The sequence below is a fragment of the Grammomys surdaster genome, unplaced genomic scaffold (assembly GCF_004785775.1).
Source record: "Grammomys surdaster isolate TR1022 unplaced genomic scaffold, NIH_TR_1.0 63, whole genome shotgun sequence".
Taxonomy (NCBI): Eukaryota; Metazoa; Chordata; class Mammalia; order Rodentia; family Muridae; genus Grammomys; species Grammomys surdaster.
The window spans coordinates 29,501,328-29,522,074 of record NW_021604565.1 but is presented as its reverse complement, the minus strand read 5'-3'; positions in this window follow the sequence as shown (position 1 = coordinate 29,522,074).

Below are 20,747 nucleotides of genomic sequence, written 5' to 3'. Positions count from 1 at the left end.
TTGACTGGATTGTTCGTTGTTCTCAAATTCATTCACTCATATCATAAGCCCAAGACCATGCCTATGCTACCCATTTAGAAAAGAGAATTCCGTTGATGTAATTAGATTAAGGACTTTGAGAAGATCATCGATTACCCCACTGACTCATTTCTATTGGTGAGGATCTTTATAAGAAATGCCCTGTCGAGACCATATCCAGAGGTTAGGCTTCCTCCCCACCCCACCCCCAGTTGAAGGATGGGGCCACTTACCCATCTCCAACGTTTTAACCCAAAATTTCTCCTGTCTAAAGGAAATACAGGGACAAAGAGTGGAGCAGAATCTGAATGAAAGGCCATCCATATACTTCCCGACCTCGGGATCCATCCCACATGCAGACACCAAACCCAGACACTCTTGCAGATGCCATTAAGTGCTTGCTGCCAGGAGCCTGATACAGCTGTCACCTGAGAGGCTCTGTCAGATCCTGACCAATACAGATATGGATGCCTGCAACCAACCATTGGACTGAGCACAGGAACCCCAATGAAGAAGTTAGGGGAAGGACTGAAGCAGCTGAAGGGGCCTTATCTGGCATCAGTGGGAGGGAAGACCCTTGGTCCTCTGAAAGCTTTATGCTCTAGTGTAGAGGAATGCTAGGGAGGTGAGGCAGGAGTGGGTAGGTGGGTGGGGGCACCCTTGTGGAAACAGAGTAAGGGGGTATGGGATAGGGGGTTTACAGAGGGGGAATCTGGAAAGGTGATAACATTTGAAATGTAAATAAATAAAATATTCAATTAAAAAAAAGAAATGCAAAAGTGAGAAAAAAAGAGGAGACCATGGTGTGAGGATAGAGATGGAAGAGGTGGAGCCCTAAGTCAAGGAAGCCAGAAGTGGTAGCACACAGGCAGCGTCTCCCAGGACCCTGCGTGGGCTAGTTGGCTCACATCTGTCTTCCACATCTGGGGAAACACATCTGCGATTCTCAACCATACCATCTGTGACATTTGATAGAGCAGCTGGAGTAAATGCACAGAGGAGGCATCTGAGCTTTATAAAGAAGAGAAGTAAAATAAATTTACTTTCCTTTGAATGGAGGTTTCTATTCTTTCTCCACTCGTACACATCTACACATCTATCTTTCAATTGAGTGTCAAATTGCCTAAAGTGACCTCTGTTCTCTTACTCCAGAATTGATGTAAAGACAAACCCAATGGGGTCTGTACTGATTTATTAATTTCATGTCCAAGAAGTGACCTTGTGAGTAGGGTCTACTTACATCTCTTCCTTTCCCCCTTGTCCTGTACATTAGAACGTTACACTGACTCAAATCTCATGTTGGGGCTATACAGACTCATAAGTCTAAAGAAATAAAAGGCCAAGGCAAAGTCAAGTCACTTTCAGAAACAAGACCCCATCTTTGTCATACTAAGGCAGGGTTGTGGAAGTCAAATATTGAAGGGTAAGGCAAGGGTTTAGAGATTGACTAGTAGTCTGCACTTGGTCATTGGGAGCCCCAGTTCATTGATTGAAGATCTTACTGCCAGAAAATAAAATGGCCTACGCCAATTAGCTAAGCTTGAGTTTGAAACTTAAAGACATTGATGGAAACTTACTAAGATTCTTACTAAATCAGCCTCTTTAGCTACTCTTTTGGTGTTGGTTTATCCCAAGTTTTGTCTCATCCAAGAGAAAAATTCCAGTCATGATTTTTCTCTCCATTTTATACTTATAATTCTGGAATAAAATCTCTTTTTTTTCTCAGGCCTATAATCAGAGATTTTTTCCTTTTATTAAAAATTATATTTAGAAAAAAATGTTTCAGAGCCAGTGAGAGATCTCAGTGGGTAACAGTACTGGCCCACAAGCCAAGTGACTGTTTAATCTCTGGAAGCCAAGTATAGGTAAAAAGAGAGGACCCACTTCACAAAGTTGTGTTTTTAACTCCACATGTGTGCAGTGGCATACATAGACCATCTATCATGTACACATTTAATAATAATGAAAACAACGTTTAAAACACTATTTGGAAACCAGGATCGGGGTGTTAGTTACATCCTTACCACTGAGATGTCACTATGTCTAGACCTTTCGCAATGGAGACAGCCAGTAAATACATGCATGCATTTTAATCAATGTATGCACAAACACACATATCTATTTATATGTGTAAATATACATGTATATATGCATAAGTATGTGTACATGTTCTCTGTGTGTCTGTATATGGATATGTGCAGGTGTGTACAGCCACCTGCAGAGGCCAGAGGAATCAGATCCGCTGGAGTTGAACTTTCATAAGGCTGTGAGCTGCTTGATGTGGGAGCCAAACTTCAGTGCTTCAGAAGAGCAGCAAATACCTTTAACCACTAAGCCATCCCTTTTTTACATATATTTCCTGGCATCTATCTGCCATCTATGCATATTCAGCAATTTTTGTACAGATATTTTGCCATTTTAATTATATTTCTTCTTTTATAATTGTTGCTTAAGAGTTCTTTATTTATCCTTGGTACAAGCCTTTTACCCTGCAGTGGTTTTCAAGTATCACTTCTCAGTCTGTCTTAGCTTTAATATTTTTGTTGTGAGTTCAAAAAACAAAACTTTGAGCTGTTATTGAAAGTCCCCAAATACCTTCTTTTTTCTGTGGGACAGGGTCTCACTATGTATGTAGCCTTAACTTCCTTGGAACTCACTCTATAGGCCAAGCCAGCTTTGAACTTGAAATCAATCCTCCTACCTCAACCTTGGGAGTGTTGGATTACAGGTTTGGATCACACTGAAGTACTGTGTGTGTGTGTGTGTGTGTGTGTGTGTGTGTGTGCTTCTGTGCATGTGTGAGCATGTGCCCAAGTGCCTGTCTTGCCTGTCTAAACCTTATATTCCAATACCCACACTAAATCCAAATTAAAGTATTTCTTCTGTTTCCTTTCACAGTTTTATATTTCAGATTTATCAACTACATTAAATTTTATAGAATGTGTGCTGAATTTTACTTGTTCCAGCAGAATGCTTTGTGAAAGCTAGCATTTCACCATTAAGTTCCATTTGCCTATTTAAAAAAATAAAAACAACAACAACAACAACTACAAAAACACCTGACACCATATCTGTGCACCTGGCTCTGGGTCTCTGTTCTAGTCCATTAATTTGTGTTTGTTTTGGATTGTTCATTGATTGGTTGGTTGGTTTTTATCAATTTAAGAAGGTAGGATGTTGATTGTGATGACATGGGTACATGAAGGAGCCCTTACAGCAATGTGTGTATATGGAAGTGAGCGAACAGTTTTTGGCAGTAGAGTCAGTTCTTACCATTTACCTTGTTGAGGTTAGGTCTCAGCTACTTTTGCACTGCTCTGTGTCTTATAGTCTAATTGGTCTTCAAGCATCCTGTCTCTGCCTCCCATCTTAGATTGTGTGTGTTGAGGTTACAGATGTGTCACCAAATCTGGCTTCAAGTGAGCTCAGGTCGTACGTAAGTCAGGCTTACGTGCAAGTACTTTCACTAGCTCAGATGAGCCATGTCACCAGCATGGCACATTCATTTCCCGAGACAAGGTTTTATATAGTCCACACTGGCCTTGAACTCGTCATGTAGCCAAGGCTATCTTAAACTTAAGATCATCCTGTCTGTGCCTCCAGAGACTGCAGGCATCCACCACTATGCTTAGCCCTATTAACTGGTTGGCTCTACCATTTAGCCAGTGCCACACTCCATTAATGATTGTCACCTTTTATTAAGTCTTGAACTTAGTTTCAGTGATTATTCTGTGGCCTGAACATATTGTTGGCCACCTTTTTATTAAGTCTTGAACTTAGTTTCAGTGATTATTCTGTGGCCTGAACATATTGTTGGATGTGTTTGTACTTGTTTGTTTTTATTCTTTTCTTGACTCTTCATACGCTTCGAGTTTTCGTTAAAACTACATTGGCTATGACAGCAAGTGAACAGGAGCATGAATGGTTTGTAGACCTGGTGATTAGTTTTCCTTTCTTCCCTTTTGCTGGAATTAGAATGAAAGGCTTCATATTAATCCATTTAATAACAGCATCTACTTAGTGATTTTTCTCTTGTATTTACACTCGATGCAGCACAGATTTCAAACTTTTCTGTACATGGGCATTTCTTTAGAGTTGACTGGCTGTCCATGACAGCAATGCCTTTTTAAGGTTGTTTTGGTCTTTAACTGGAGCAGTGCCTCAAAGATACTTTCTAGCACACTCATGTACTCTTTCTTGCGTTTGCTGCTAGTTATGCAAAGCATTTTGGCATTACTAGGAGAGAATGGGAGGTACGTACAGTCTCTGGTGTTCTCATTAAGGCTCTGTATTAGATATGTGTGTGGCCTTTCCAATTCTTGAAGCTCAGCCCTGAATCCTGTCTCTTTCTAGAAAAACTCTTTTCCCTCTGCCTTGTTTTTCCTCCTCTTGCCTTTGATGAGTGATCACCGATATCATAAAGCCTGCAGTTTTTGCCTGTTTCCCTGATGGCTTAAGAATTTTGTTTTATTAAGTAGGTATTTTATTCTTTACTTAAGGCTATGGTTCCTCCTCCTTCTTCTAAGGATATATGGCTCCCTGAGGTCTCTGAGCGCCTTCTGGGAGCATTCAGAGGGGTCTACAGAAGCAGAAGCTGCTGAAGAAAGCCTCCAGCTTTTGCCACTCCCAGGGATTTTGACATTGACCCACTAGCCTATCTTTGGCTGTCCTCACTTTTTCACCAGCTAAATTTTCCTTCCTAGCACTCAGCCCTATATTATCCTGGGACCCTTGCACATGGATGTCTTCTGTCCCTACGATTGGTGTCTCTTAGATCTGGGGTCATGTACTTGTTTTATAATCTCAGGTCTCCAGTAGATTTTGTTACTCCTGAATTTGAACTTAGGTGGTCTTTCTCCATCTTCTACTTCTGTGTCTACCACAGTAGAAGCCAAAAATATATCAAGTCAATGTTGTTCTTTACATTTTACTAAGGAAGCATAGATCGGAGTTTAAAAAGTATCCCCAGGAGTCTAGATGTGTTATCTTCTCTTGTCCATGTAAGACATAGACATATATAATATATGACAGGGTCATATTATAGACTACAATGGTGATATAATGAAGTAGTATTAGACACATATTCCATGTGTGTTAGCAAAACATTCTATGGAGTTTTTATTTACATAACCTATTCTCTATTCTACCTAAGTCTTATTTACTATGTTATCTTAAATTTTTTGGCTATAATAAAGAAAGGTTCTGAGTGACACAGTAGAGGACTCAAGAAGTTGCACTTCATACTCCTCTTTAAGAAAAGACTCAATTATAAATCATCAGTATCTTTAAATCTATCTAGTCTTCCATCATTTTTCTCTATATACCTCTACCTCTATCTCTGACTTTATTTCTATCTTCAAAAATGATGTATCACAATGAAGATCTAGCTGTCCTCAAAATTTCCCCAACCTTCTGCCCCTGCCTCCAAGTGCTGTGGTTATATATATATATATATATATATATATATATATATATATATATAAAATCTAGCAATATTTCATTAACTTGGGGAATAGTCACTGTCAAAGAAAAAAAACGTATGTATCTGTTGAAGGTAGAGAAGAAGGTGAAGAAAGCAGAAAATCTGAAGAATTGGGAAACTCCAAGAGTTGCAACTAATACAGAGATCTGTGGCCCTGGGAGCATCTCTTTTCTAATATATTTAATTTATTTGAAGCCATTTCTTGAGTTTAATTTTGCATAAGAAACGAACTTCTATTACTCTACCTGTAACCCAGCGTTTTCTCTCAGTGTACTTGTGCTTATTGTTGTTGACTAAGCTCTAATTCTTTATGGCTTTCTTTCTTGTCTTTCTACCCCCCACACCCAAGGTATAAAATAGTAAAACAGATATTTAAGCATCACAATAACCAGCAGCAACTCTGTCTAGACCATCTTTCCTGAAAACAGTTTAATCTCTTTGAGGAAATGGTACACACAACTGGAAGTGTAATGGCTAGACTCTTCCAGCATGGACAAGTGCAATTTGAGTTTAACAAACCCAGCAGAGTCATTGAATGTTTTGTCATGAACCCCAGGGCAGCCCCACAGAGGTCAGATCCCTTAGGTGGGCACAGAGTTCACAAGTAGAAAGCTATGATTGACACATGGTTGAAGAATAAAAAATTGCACAGGAAGAGCTCTAAAGCCCAAAGTACATGGCATGTTGAGGACACACTAGCTGGACTCATGTGGTTGCTGTACAAATTTAGTCAGTAGCATAACAGAAGCTCATAGATGCTGATTACTAAGACACTGCATCATAATAGCTGAAGCTATTTATTTTGTTTACCCAGAATCATTATTTTTCCAGTGAACTCCTTTTTCTAGTGTTACTCCCAACTAAACTCAGTGGTTCGCTCTGGGTCTGATAACCCTTAAATGTTCTACATCCCTCATTCAAGAGATTTGAAACTTACCTTAGGATTCAAACATTTGGAGTTCCTTACAGTGGACTTTTTGTATTCAATGAAATAGCAAAGGTGTTCATGTAAAACAAGGCTACAGAGAAAAGGGTGTTGTTAGTGTCCTGTCTAAACTCCACCTCCACAGTCACTTGGCAACAGCCAGGTATGCTCCTCCCCACAGTTACCTGGCAACAGGCAGGTAGTCCTGCCCACTATAAAAGGGGCTGCCTGCCCCCTCCTCACTCTCTTGTCCTCTCTTGGTCCCTTGACTCTGAGCCTGCAGGTTCGCTGTCCCCTCTCCCTTCCCTCCTTCCCTTCCCCCTCTCTCCACGTGGCCATGGCCGGGCTCCACTCCTCCACTTCTGGTCTCTCTCTCCTCTTCCCTCTCTCCTGAATAAACTCCCCTCGTGGAACCATTGGGTCTGCTGTGATCTGTCCAAGCTGCGCACGACAACCTTTCAGGTGTAGCAGAGGATCATGGGCATAGATCTTCTGCTCTGTCAGGCATGGACACATAATAAGACCTATGAATCAATGATCAGTTTCATGAATCATTACATTTTCCTTCTCAATCAAGACAGCTTCTATCACTTCTAAATAAGAATCATGACTACTATATGAAGTAAATAAGTTGGTCTTTGGGATTGAGATGCTGCCTGTCCTGATTTGTGAGGTTGTATGTTCCCACCTCATGTAATGTTACCACTGTAGTAGAAGCCATTGGCATAATATTCTGTAACAATAGTGACAGCTACTGGAAGTTTAGGGTTCATATTGATTATTTGCAAAACAGTAAACCAAAAGATTATTCTGGGAGAGGAAAATAGAATAGATTGGAAGACATGACACAGACAACCTAGACAAAATATGGAAGTCCAAAATGGAATGAAGATGAGTGTTAGATCCAAGGGCAGTTCATCTTTCTGGAAATGTCATAACAGGAGAAACACCATCCCTTGGTATTTAGTTATGAGTAATGGATTGAAACTTCTCTCTTTTTCCAAGTATTTAATACAAAATAAATCTTCCATTTCCTGGGCTTTTGTGAGTTTCTCCCTCAGGGCAATCCAGCTCATCTTTTGAGACACAAAGGCTTAAGTCATATTTCCACAAAATTGTTGTGACTAAAACAAAAATGGCTTCCAGTTTGACATTTCTACTTCAATTTTGGGTTTTCATGATTCATGGGCTTCTGACAAATGAAGGTTTTTTTTGTTTGTTTGTTTGTTTTATAAAGGTAGGGGTAGGATGATGTATAAAATCTGCATCTGTCTCATAGACTCATGTGTCTGTAAGAAATAAGATGAGGTCATCTGTTCATAACTCCTCCTTTGTTCCATCTATCTTAAAAGCATCCTGCAGAATTATGAGTTTTATTAAATAGCATTACTCAAATGTCTCCCTCTTTTACAAATACATGCAAATTCTCACTGAACTGAGACTGGGCAAAACAGTTCCCTTACTAGTAGATACACCCAACTTTTATGAATTTTAGAGCAAGTGTTGGGGGAGTGAGCTCCTCCAGATAGTACTGGTCACATTCCTACATCTCATAAGAAGAATCTCAGTGGTTTCTAAGAATCACTAGGGATGGTTGTTAAACATCCACATTCCTGGGACTCTTTCAAGCTGATTTAGATTACATAGATCAGAGCATGAGTTGCTGGATTCATATCAGTTAACTTAAGGAAACAGTTTCCTTCTTTATATTCAGTCATGCTAGTTAAGACTCTTGTTTAACTATGGGCATCTGCAAACAAAGGTAGAAATAAAGAGCCATCCCTATCTGATCCACACTTGAATATCTGGCTAATCAGGATCATTTATTAACCAATCCTGTTTCTTAACACTGGGCCTATTTAGGTTTCTAGGTTTCTATTTAGGTTTCTAGAAAGAAACATCATATAAAGTGTAAAACTTGGATATTCCTTGTTCATCTTCTACATATTTGCTGCTGCTCCTATATTGACCTTGGTACTCACAGTTAATGTCATTTATTGAGAGCTAACAAGGAGCACAGCCCTACGCTTAAGACTATTACAGACATCATCTCATTAAATCCCAATGTTTCAATTATCTCACTCTGGCTGACCTCCACTACTCGTTTATTTTACCATCATCGCTTTATTAAATACTACCAGACTTAGCTGCAGAGTGCTGTGATATCCACCATCATTTATTGGAATCTCTACTACTATCCACTGCTTGGACGGGGCACACACTGGGCCGTATCTAATGTCTCCAAACAGCTCAAGCACAGCGCATACCAAAGCACAGTGTAGCATACCAAAGATCACTTTACTTTTGCCTCTATGTTTAAGCCAGGAAAATCAGATATCACTCCTAAGATGGGGGTCACAGCAGTAATCAAGAAAGAAAACTTACACATCTGAGAATCAGAACTCCACAGTCCCTGAATCTGATAGTAACAGCTTTAAGCAGAAAGCTCAAACTGGTCTTTGTAGGGCATTGAGAGCTCTGGGTCAAATTTTCCTCCCCAAGCATGAGATATGTCACCTTGGATGATACAAAGAAGCATTTTGCTATAAGCTCTTACATCATGGATAAGAAACAGAATTTGTTTACTACTAAGGGGAAGTAGTAAAAGAACCAACCTTGCCAGTGTGTCCAGAATAAATATATTTCTCTAAAACCCAAAACTCTGCAGATGGAACAGGGAGTAAAACAAAAAAAAGACCAGTAGAATGTCATTTTGCGTGTGGCTGGCACTACATTATTTCCAAAGAATTTGTAAATAAACTCTATTGACTAAGCCACATTTTAAAAATAGGGAGTGTCATAATTAAGTGTCTCAAAAATAAAGTCTAGCAAGGCCTGGGAATACAAAGAAAATAAGGAAAAGGAAATGACTTGGAATGAGACATAGCAGTTTTTCTCCTATATACTTACTTGTATCTTTGAGTCACTTGCTTTGGAGCTTAGTGTGCATATCTGCATGACAGAGAGACAAAACCACAGAAGCTTAATCCGATGATCTCTGTGTGAGTTTCTATCACTGTATTTTGTATAGTAAACCACGTTTATAAATTTTCTTCCTTTTCTAGAAATGAATGCAAGCAGGGCAGGAGACTGGCCATCTCATGGTATAAATTTGAGGACGTGATTAAGGGACATTCTGCTAGATGATAGTACCTCCTATATGATTCCAAGTTGCAACCACATCTCCATAAAGAGAAATAAAGTAAGACAGAAGAGGACGTTGAGGATACAAGGAAGTTTCTGCATGAGCAGTTTGCTTCCTGTAATCAAGACTTGCTTAGTCTCCCTAGAAAAGTCACACATAAGCTTATGTAGCCATGATATTAGCTACCCAGAGCTGGGAAATGTACCTTAGAAATACAACTTGGAGAGTCTGTAGTAAGTATGACATCAGGCAGTATCAGACACAACACGAATCTTACCTTTTGTCATGCACAGCAAAGATAGTGAATATTTCCAGCATAGAAAGACTTCTCAAAGACAAAACTGTACTACTGATATGTGAGTGAAGAAGGTAGTATATCCTGAAGACAGTTCAGGATGTTTAGTGACTTAGCATCATTCACATAGACTGGTGATAAATTTAAAATAATGTCTTAATAAGAAACATTCCAACAGGAAGTAATCTAAGGACAGCAGAAAATACCATTCGTGGGTCATATCTCAGATGCCACACTCTCCTCTCTATGTTCATCTCAACAGCTTACCACAATGAGCATATCATTGGCACTTCCAGTTCAGGATAAAAAGTTACAATCCAAAAGGTGTAAGTTATATTCTACCACTTTACAGCAAGTAAGAACTCCATCTTCAAGATCCCTGATGATAGCCAGGCCGAGTAGTATATACCTGTACTCCTAATGACTTCAGAGCTTGGGGTAGAAGAATTGAAACTTAAAGGCCATCCTGGGCTACAAAGTGAGTTCAATGTCAGCCTGAGAAACTTAGTGAGTCTGCGTGTCAAAATAAAAAATAGAAAGGTCACCAGGATATAACTTAGTGGTAAAGAATAGCATAGTCTCTACTCTAGGCTCAAATTCCAGCCAAACACAAAACAAACCCAGATGTTTTATTCCATCATGATGACCCCAAATCACAAGTCATTGCAACTCAAGCCCTGGACATTTAAAAATAGTGATTAATATCTTTTTGACATAGTATTGAGGGGAAATGAGTTTTGTCCATAGATAAATTCTTCATTACATCAAACAACCTAACCTAATTAAACTCCTCAAAATCATTCCCCTTCCTAACATCCATGATCTAGTTAGATGCACCACTAAGTGCCTTTTCTTTCACCACATCAGACCCTTACATCCAGGATTAGCTTTGATTTTCTTCTTAAGGCTTCCTGTATTTGGTTCTCTTCACTCCCATGATCACCGCCGTGCAGACTGTGAGTTAGGCTCCAGCTTCAGGAGCCTAAGTTAGTACAATTTCCTGACTGATCTGTCTCCAGATTTACCTCCTTCAATCTTTTATGTACACAACTATAGGATCAATCATTTAAAAACATTCCAGTAATTACGACAGATTTGTTCTTCCAGACAGCTAGTATATGAATCTGATTTCTCTGTGTACTAAGGTGCCCCATGACTTACACTTCCTTGCCTTACATTCAAGGAAGCCAGAAAACTCACTACAAGTTCAAATGGTCTTCAGACTATGGGATACATATGAAAAGGGGCAGACAAGACAGGGCAGTATACATATAACCCACACAAAGCTTGACTTAGTCTTATTAATTATAAAATATTTGCCTCTATTATTATAGCCACTTTTTTCTATTTTTCTATTTAGTGTATTTATTCACTTTACATCGCAATCACAGCCCCTTTCTCTCCTCTCCTCCCACCTCCACCCATACAAATCCAGTCCCCTATTACCCTCTCCCTTTCTTCTCAGAGAAGGGATACCACTCCACCCTGAGACATCAAGATACAGCAGGATTAAGCCCATTCTCTCCCACTGAGGCCCAATCAGGCAATCCAGCTAGAGGAAGAGGATCCATTGGCAGGCAACAGAGTCAGAGACAGCCTCTGCTCCAATAGTCGGGGGACCAATATGAAGATCAAGCTGAACATCCACTGCATACGTGTAGGAGGCCTAAGTCCAGCACTCCAAGTTCCTCTCCAAGTTATTATATTATGTATATCAACAGAAAATCTAATCTTCAGCTAAGTGTCAATTTTCATTTTTGCCACACCTTTCTTAAATTATTTCTGGTAAGATACTGTATTAATTTCCTGCTAAAACAAATTATCATGGACAGTGGCTTAGATAATGGAATTCTTTTTTTAATAGTTCTAAAGATGGGGTCAGTGGGTTTGGATAAAGACATTGGGAAATCCATGCCCACTGGAGATTCTCTGGGAGACAATGTAATTCCTAACTTTCTTCCTGACAACCATAGTCTATTTTCTATCTGCAAAGCCTAAAACATCAGCCCAAGTCCTCCTTATGATGCCATGTCTCTTATTCTCTTATTTCTATCTTCTTCTTCCAGGTGTAAGAACCCATGTCACTCTCCTTGGGACGACTTAAAGAAGACTTGCAAATTTAACAGCCTCTCTCCATCTGCGATGTGATTTTGCTTTTGCCTCAATGAGGCAATGAATTTGGAGTCCTGAGAACTAGGAAGCTGTCATCTGGGTTTCGAACTAGATACTATTCTGACTGCTGCAGGTCAAATTCATGTAAGTTAGCACACGTTACTTAATTATCCAACACTTTTCTGATGATACTTTTCTGGATAACTTTCACCTGAATTGTTTTGAACCCTCTAGTGCTTTTCTGTCTATCTTAATTAGAAAGTATAATCATCTGGAGTAGTTTGCAAATGTGTGAGTCCTTAAGATATGAATTAAATTGATCTAAAATATAAACTTGAGCAAAGAATATTTTTAAAAAGATGCCCCTCAATGATTCTCTTAGGCAGCCAAAATTAATAACCATATATCTCAATATATTGCCCTAATATATTTTTATAATATTATCTGTCACTTTGGAAAGTAGGCATACCACAGTGATTAAAAGAGGAGTCTACATTCTGTTTTCCATCTGAGTTCTGGCTAGCTCTTACACTGGGCTAAGCAATCACTTGATTTCTCTGTTGGAATTGGTTAAGTTACCAAGAGAAACGCTGTATAGGACCACATATGACTCAGGTTATTTTTCAAGAAGCATGAATATTTCTTGACCATTCATCTTCTTTTCAAAGGCACCTAGACATAACCAACTTTTTTATTTCTGTGGTTCTCAGAACACACTTGTTATTTGATGAACAGAACACAAGAAAAATGTAGCCAAGCCACAAAATTGCAACCCTTTGAGCCAGATATCACATTTATTTTATTTTTAGGTTAGTTTTCTTCTTCTCTTCCCAAGTATATTCAACATGAATGCATAATAGAATTCACTTGATACTTTTTGAAAAAAATATCAGGTGTAGGATTCACAAGGATAATGACTCAATTGGCACACAGAGGGATCATTAGGCTCTTCAGGTAATTGAAATGCTTATGGAGGTAAAAGATCAGACTAAGATAAAGAAGGTACAACTGTTCACATTTATAACACTTCCAATGAAGCCAATGACTTATGCTTGAGGAAATTCATGCATGAGACGCTATAGGTGGAGAGAAAGAAAAGTGAAGAGAAGTAAGGAAGGGAAAGGATGCTAAAGGAAACCCCAAAGACAGAGAAAAGCTTTGGAAGATGGTGAACCATGGCTATATGCTAAGTCTTAATTGCATATTAGCATTCATGTTATATGTGCATTCTGCTTCTCCATCCTAATGAAGTCTCTCAGGAGGATGGTGGTTATTGAATAGAATCTGATTAGAGAAGTATAATTATGTGCTCTCTTCAGGGTATGTACTCAAAATATATTTCAGAAGATTTGAAGCCACTAACTACAAATATTTGTTCTATGACTACTTAGAAAGGTGACTCTAGACAAAGACTCAGAGTTATTCTTTAAACATCTTTTTTTGCTCACTCTGAGTAGCCATGGGTGCCAAAGGACACAACAAGAATCACTGGTCAGAAGAGCCAACTACTCAGGAATGTTGCACAATATCCTTCCATCTAGTGGTGGAAAGAGGCTCTTAGTAGCCTGAAGGTGACTCCTAAAACCATCATTAACACAATTATGTTGGTAGTTCCAGCCTAAAGAATAGCTCTTTCTACTGAACAAGAATTATAAAAGTCATCATAACTTGTATTTGTGCTCCTTCCTAATTTACAAAGTATTTCCTACCTAAGTTCTTACATGCTGTTTTTGTGGTACTCCAGCAATAACTATAACTGAATCCACAGTCTCACACTTGTCAAGCAAGTAAACTACCATTGCTGCATCCCAAGCTCTGTTTGTTTTCTAGAAAAAGAAAATGAAACATTTTTAATATTCATATTTTCCCCAAATTTGAGATGTAGAAATTAGGTTTAAAAAAGAAAATGAAAACTAAATTAAAATGGAAGTATAGGTAGAAGAGAGAATATGAGGAAAAATAACATATTAAAAGCCATTTGAAAAAAGACATACTGAAATATACTAATATAAAAACTCATGAAAATCCTAGGAACTTCTTTTTGAATTATTGGTCAATGGGAACACATAGACTTCTCTTCTAAGTATTACAGGTATATTGTCAATACTTCTTGCTACTTTCCACTACTTCAAGGGAAGACCTCATTATTAAGAACACCACATACTTGAATCAGAACATGGAGACGTTAAGCTGGTACTCAGTTGCAAGCTTCATCCCTACTGACTAGCAAACTGATGTTGCAAGGACTTACTCTGTCTGATGCTAGAGGAGGTAAATAAGCCTCAATTTCATCCATCTGTGAACCCTGTAAGCTACAAAAATGACTGGCCTGACAACATGGGCCCATTGGTACAACAATAGCATCAAAGCTATGAGAGTAACCACCCACTTTCCGATTGGATCATAATTCTGTTTCATGAGATGAAAACTGTACTTGACGTTGTTAATGAGACCAAGGAGGTGTGACTGGGCCGTTCATAGGCCCTAGAGTATTATTCTGCTAAATTAATATAGCATTAAAGTAACTCCTGTTGACTTATCATACCCATAGATCAGCACATGCCTGAATCCTTAACCCTTATCGGTGAAGCTTTTCCTTGCAGTAGATGGCAGGCAACACAGAGCCCTTCAGCTGGATAAAAGACTATAAAGTAATCACACTCAAGGATATTCATACCATGCCCCTCCTCTGAGTCTTACAGATCTTTGTGGAAGAAGGGTGGATAGATTCAAGAAAGCAATGCTTTACAAAGACATAGGGAAAGATACACATACAAACTCACAGTGATTGTGAAAGCATACACAAAATCTATGCAAGCTCCATCCAATCAAAATCAACTCACAGACCACATGAAGCCCATGAAGAAAGAAGACCAGGTGAGGGTGCTTCAGTCCTTCTTAGAAGGAGTAACAAAATATTCATAGGAACAAATATGGAGACAAAGTGTGGGACAGAAACTGAAGGAGGGGCTATCTGGAGACCATTCTACCTGGTATCCATCTCAAGTGCAGTCACCAAAAGTAGATGCTGATGTGGATGTCAGGAAGTGCATGCTGACAGGAGCCTGATATAGCTGTCTCACTAGAGGTCTGCCAGAGTCTGACATATCCAGAGGTGGATGCTCATAGCTAACCATTGAACTGATCAAGGGGTTCCCAATGGAGGAGTTAGAGAGAAGACTGAAGGAGTTGAAAGTGGCCCCATGAGAGGAGCAACAATACCAACCAACCAGAGCTCCCAGGGTCTAAACCACCAGCCTGGGAGCACATAGGGAGTGCCCCATGGCTCTAGCTGTACATGTAGGGGAGGATGGCCTTGTTGAGCATAGTTGGGAGAGGAGATCCTTGGTCCCATGAAGGCTGTATGCCGAGTGTGGGGGAATTCGAGGGTGGGGAGGTGGGAGTGGGGGCAGTATATCCTCATAGAAGCAGGAAGAGGGGGGATGGGATAGGGGGTTCTTGGGTGGCAGTGGCGGGGGGGGGGACGGGGTAAGGGGATAACATCTGAAATGTAAATAAAATATCCAATAAAAAAATAAAACAATAAAATATAAAAAAAGAAAGGAGAATGTAAATACATGATTAAGCCACCAGTTTAGAAACTATAATCATTCAATAGCTACTGGGAAAGCAAGAGTCATGTTGGTTTTGTTGTTGTTTATGTTTTTAGTTTTAAAAATCTGACTCTTGGTAAGCTGATGAAACATAAGATCAGAATCCAATCCCAAAACTAACTAGGCAACACAAACTTGACTCAGTAGAAAAAAAATCTCAAAGTCAAATTTCACTTATCAAGTGCTACTATGTTAAAAGTCAGCTACTTTATTTATAATTATTACTGATAATTAAAATATCTAACTATCAAAACAATTCAATATTCTTGACATATGTTAACCATCTAATCTTAGTAACTTCCTTACTACATGGGTCATGATTACAAGATGTTCTGTTCATAGATGTGGAAACTGAGGACAGTGCCACTGGCCTACAGCTGGTGGAAGGACAGAGCCATGATTCAGACCCAGGCTTCTCTGACTCCAGAGCCCATGCTTGTTCCACTGCTCCCTTGCATCCCCTCAAAACCCATAATTAAGCAAAATAATATGCTCTTCCCAAATAAAAAATTTCCTCACACTAAAGCTATGAGATGACTTGCTGCAGATGACTTCCAAATGAAAGGCAAGATCCTTTTTCTGGAAACTGCATTTGGCATGAAGGCACTAGAGTCCAGACAGCTTCCATGACGCAACTCAAGGTCTCCTGGATGTTGCTGTTGTTTCTGAAATAGCTCTGAACTCTCCTGCTCTACCATCTGCCTTGTGTCCTGCCTTAGGTAAGCTCAATGTACCTAGAGACTTGCTAATGGATGAGGGTTTGATGCTTCACATGGATTGAAACAAGGTCCAGTGTGCCTTCTCCATCCCATGATGATTTCCATTTCCTCCACTCTCCTCAGAGCTTTCCTCATCACTCTATGACCTTGTGTTTGTTTTGCTTTCAGCATTGAAGAGAACTGACATTTTGAAATTTTCTATAGAATTATCACCTGGCGCTTACAGCGTCCTACAGTGTTGCAAAAAAGAATGGTGCTCTGATAGGTGATGCTTGGATCTAGGATTAAGTATAATCTGGCTTCTCATAACAGCCAATTCTGTGCTGGTTCTCCTGAGTGTCTCCATTAACAAAGCACATGTGTTATTCTTCTCTTTTGTCAGCTAACAATGTTCCCCAAGGTATATCAAACCCCCAAATCTTAGATACACACTGGGGATATAGGGTGTCATTCAGGTTACAAGGAAATTCCACAGAACAAATTCAGATTTGAGGGGAACTCTAACGTTCATGAGCATTGTCAAAGGGAATATCGCACGGAAGTCTGTCTTAAAACCAAAGACTAACACTCACATTAAAAGTCATTTAAGCTAGTTAGAATTCTGTTTCATAAATGCCAGAGACCAACAGTTAGCTTTAAATGGGAAGTGAAATAGGAAATATGTTTGTAGTAGTTTGAGAATGGTCCTCATATGCTTACATATTTGGATACTTAGCCACCAATTAGTTGAACTTTTGGGAGGTAGTGGAGATGAGGTCTTGGAGGACATGTAACTGGGGGTGGGCTTTAAGGTTTCAGAGGCCACTAGACTCCCCTCTTTTGTCTCTCTGTCTCTCTGTGTGCTGCCTGTGGATCAAGATGTAAAGCTACTGTACCAGCGCTATGCATATCTGCTTCCCTCCATGGTGATAATACAGGAAACCTCTGAAATTGTAAACAAGCCCCCAATTAAGTATGTTCTTTTACCAGGTTGCCTTAGTCATTGTGTTTCTTCACAGCAACAGAATCGTAACTAAAATAGTATTCTTGCAGTTTGATTTGAGAGGCACTGGGGCAATGAATGGAATGCATTAGTTAATATTACTATAAGAGCTGAGATGAAGAACATTTAGACAGACAGGGAGTCCAGCTTGTACTGTCCTCTGTGTAAAGGAAACAGTGACTTCTCAGGAGACAGAAAATGCAAACATGTCACTGGTCCTTTGACCCAGGGAGTAGCTGAACAGGTTTGTTCAAGGCAGCAGAGAACCTGATATCAGTGTCCCTGAGGTGGAGATGGTACCAATAGAAGGATATGAGCCCAGAATAGCAGTCTCATCTCTGACTCTAAACTCCAAGAAGTCTAGATAAGTTCAAGGACGCTTGACTTGTGAGGAAGAAGTCTCCTGACAGAAAGTCCTACAGAGAGGTTAAGAGCCCTTCAAAAGGGACCCCAGAGACACATTTGCAGTTATTATGTCTGAAAGTACCCATGCTAAGCAGCAGTTGTACTTCTGAATCCAATTCCTTCTTACTATTCCCAAACTGCCACCTGCCATGTCATGTTTCACTCAGCTCTGCTGCAGTGACAGGGAAGTGAAGTTTGATCATGGTGGTACAGAAGAGCAGTACAGAGTAGTTAGCATTTGCTGAATATTTTCTATGTGCCACAAGCTTAAATCAATTGCTTTATTGTCACAGCAGCTTTGTAATTATAGGATATTAATGTTTCTCATTTTACAGGTAGGATGTAAAATAGGTATGGCCACAGAGCATGGGACATGGATGTGTAGAGAATGGCACAGTTAGTAAGGAGCTTTATGGGGATAGCACACTCATGTGGTTCTATTGCTGAGTGATGGGGAAGTCTGAGCTGCAACCCACAGTAGTGCCATGGATGAAGGGAAAACAAATACTGTTCAGAATGATGGATAGTATGAATCCAAGACCTTAATCCCAAACAATGTGGTTTTCTATTTCTTCAAGCTGGTGTTGCCCAAGGCATATTTAAATTGTCATTATATGGCAACAATTATATGAAAGGGGACAAAGAAAAGGAGAAAAATACAAAGACTTCACAAACTGTCTCATAATCAAATTTCAAACTTGAAAGTTCCTGATCAAAGACAATTCAGCATAGGCCAAAGCAAATCATGCACTGATGACATGCTGTGTTCAGAGCCCTCTGACTTTATCTGCCATTCTATTATCTATTGTGCTGTGACTAATGGATTTTCTGGTGGTGCTCAGTACTTGGAAGTTCAAGGAAAAATGGATGATAGTTTTAGAAATTCCCTTAAAGGCAAATAATATATCTATCCAAGGGGCATTAAAAATGTGCTTTTGCATTCAAAACCACTCTCCAAGGAGCTGTATGTGTTCAGCCAAGGAGACGTTTCTCCCAGTGAAGCTTGTCCACTTCAAAAATCTCTGAAGACAGCTTCACAGTTCATAAACAACCCTGGGATTGGAACTTTCCTAACGAAGGCAAAAAAAGGAGAAGGATCCCTGCCACTTGGAAAAGAAAATCCAGTTCAGCAGCAGGAGCTGCAGCATCTGCAACCTCTTTAAAAATTCCAGGATCTCAAGCTCTGCCTCCACCTGCTAAATTAGAATCTTTACTGTCCTGTGCATGTTGAATTTAAGAAGCATATTTTAGAATTGTTTAATCACAATATAGTATTCATATGACCTGGTATAAATATGGCTCGTTTTCTACTAAGATATGTTGAAATTTAACTTTTATTTAATTGACAAGATGGGAATGCAAAGAGGCTCTACTATCTTATGAAAGGATTAAATAGTTCTCTAGAAAGAAGATCTCTAATAAAAGCTCATTTGGTTAGGAATCTCATGCTCCCTGTACCACCTTAGGGGTACTGCCAGCAAGACCTTCATCACACGTAACCCTTCATCTTTGGACATTAACTGTGAGTCTCTTTTATTTTTACCTCACTCACTATGTGGTCTTATTACTAACAGAGAGTGGACTGAGGATATTATATTAATTCAAGTATAAGTCTGCTTCTCTTAACCAATTAATGAATCCATTAATTATTGACTTTTTAGCATGGTTTTCTGCTCTGTCAAGCTTGTTGGCGAAAATTAATGGACAAAATAAACAAAAAGACTAAATACATAATCCCTGCAGAAAAGAGAACTGCATTCTTTTTTAATTGTTATTTTTATTTGTTTATTATAATTATAATGATGATGATGTGTGTGTGTGTTGTTGTTGTTTTGCCTGCATGTATATCTGTACACCGTGTGTAAACCCAGTTCCCATGGAAGCCAGAAAAGAGTGTCATATCCTCTGGAACTGGAGTTACAGGGAGATATAAACCACCATGAGGGTGTTGGGGATTGAATCTAGGACCTCTGGAAGAGCAACTAGTGCTTTTTACTGAGGAGCCATCTCACCAGCCTCAGATGCTTATACTTCTATTGAAGAAAAAAATGCATAACAACTCAGAATGACATTTCAGAGAAACCAGGAGATTTTTATGATATTCATAAAACCATTGGGTCTTAAATAATTTCCACTTCTCTTACTAAATGCAGTCACTGATCCCTGAGTGTACAGAATTCCTCATCCCCATGCTTTGTATTTGTAGAAGAACTTATGCTTTATCTGACTTCCTTTTATCTCCCACTTTTTTCTCCCCGAAACTCCATTTCATTCATTTCACTGACCTCAGTCAGCATCTTGTTTCTACGAAGCTTTTCTTGGTCTTCAAACTCAAGAAAATTGTTGTCCTCTTCCTGAGATGTTCCTTGTGAAAATTCGGTTTGGGAAGACCACTTAACTACAAAGGCATTCAGTAAATCTCTGATTAAATAAGATAAAATTGGTAGATGAAAGAGATGTAAGTCTATTGCATCACAGACATCACTTAATGATCTTGAGAGCCCCATTTAGGTGGTGAAAGCCCTAATTTTCCTCATTTAGACTTTCTGGATGAGCTCCATGACAACCAGAAGTTCTGTCCTATATCTGGAAAGTGCTTCCCTTCTCCCTTCTCTTGGGAGACACCCTTAGTGTCTCATTTCAAACACAATGACATATAACAGTGGTTCTCAATTTTCCTAATGCTGCAACCCTTTAATACAGTTCCTCATGTTGTGGTGATCCCAACTACAATGTTATTTTCTTTGCAGCATCATAACTGTAACTTTGCTACTGTCATAAATCATAATGTAAATATCTAATTGGCAGTTTTGATGTGACCTCCTGAGAAGGATCATTTGACTCCCAAAGGGGACATGACCCACAGATTGATGATTCCTGGTTTATAAGATCCTTTTACGTTTCTCCAAGACGAGTGATGAGTGAATATGAGCCATGAGAGTTATTTTTGATCCTATTTTCCAACTTACTTTGTACCCATCTCTATTTAATATATCTATATCATCTATCTATCTATCTATCTATCTATCTATCTATCTATCTATCTATCT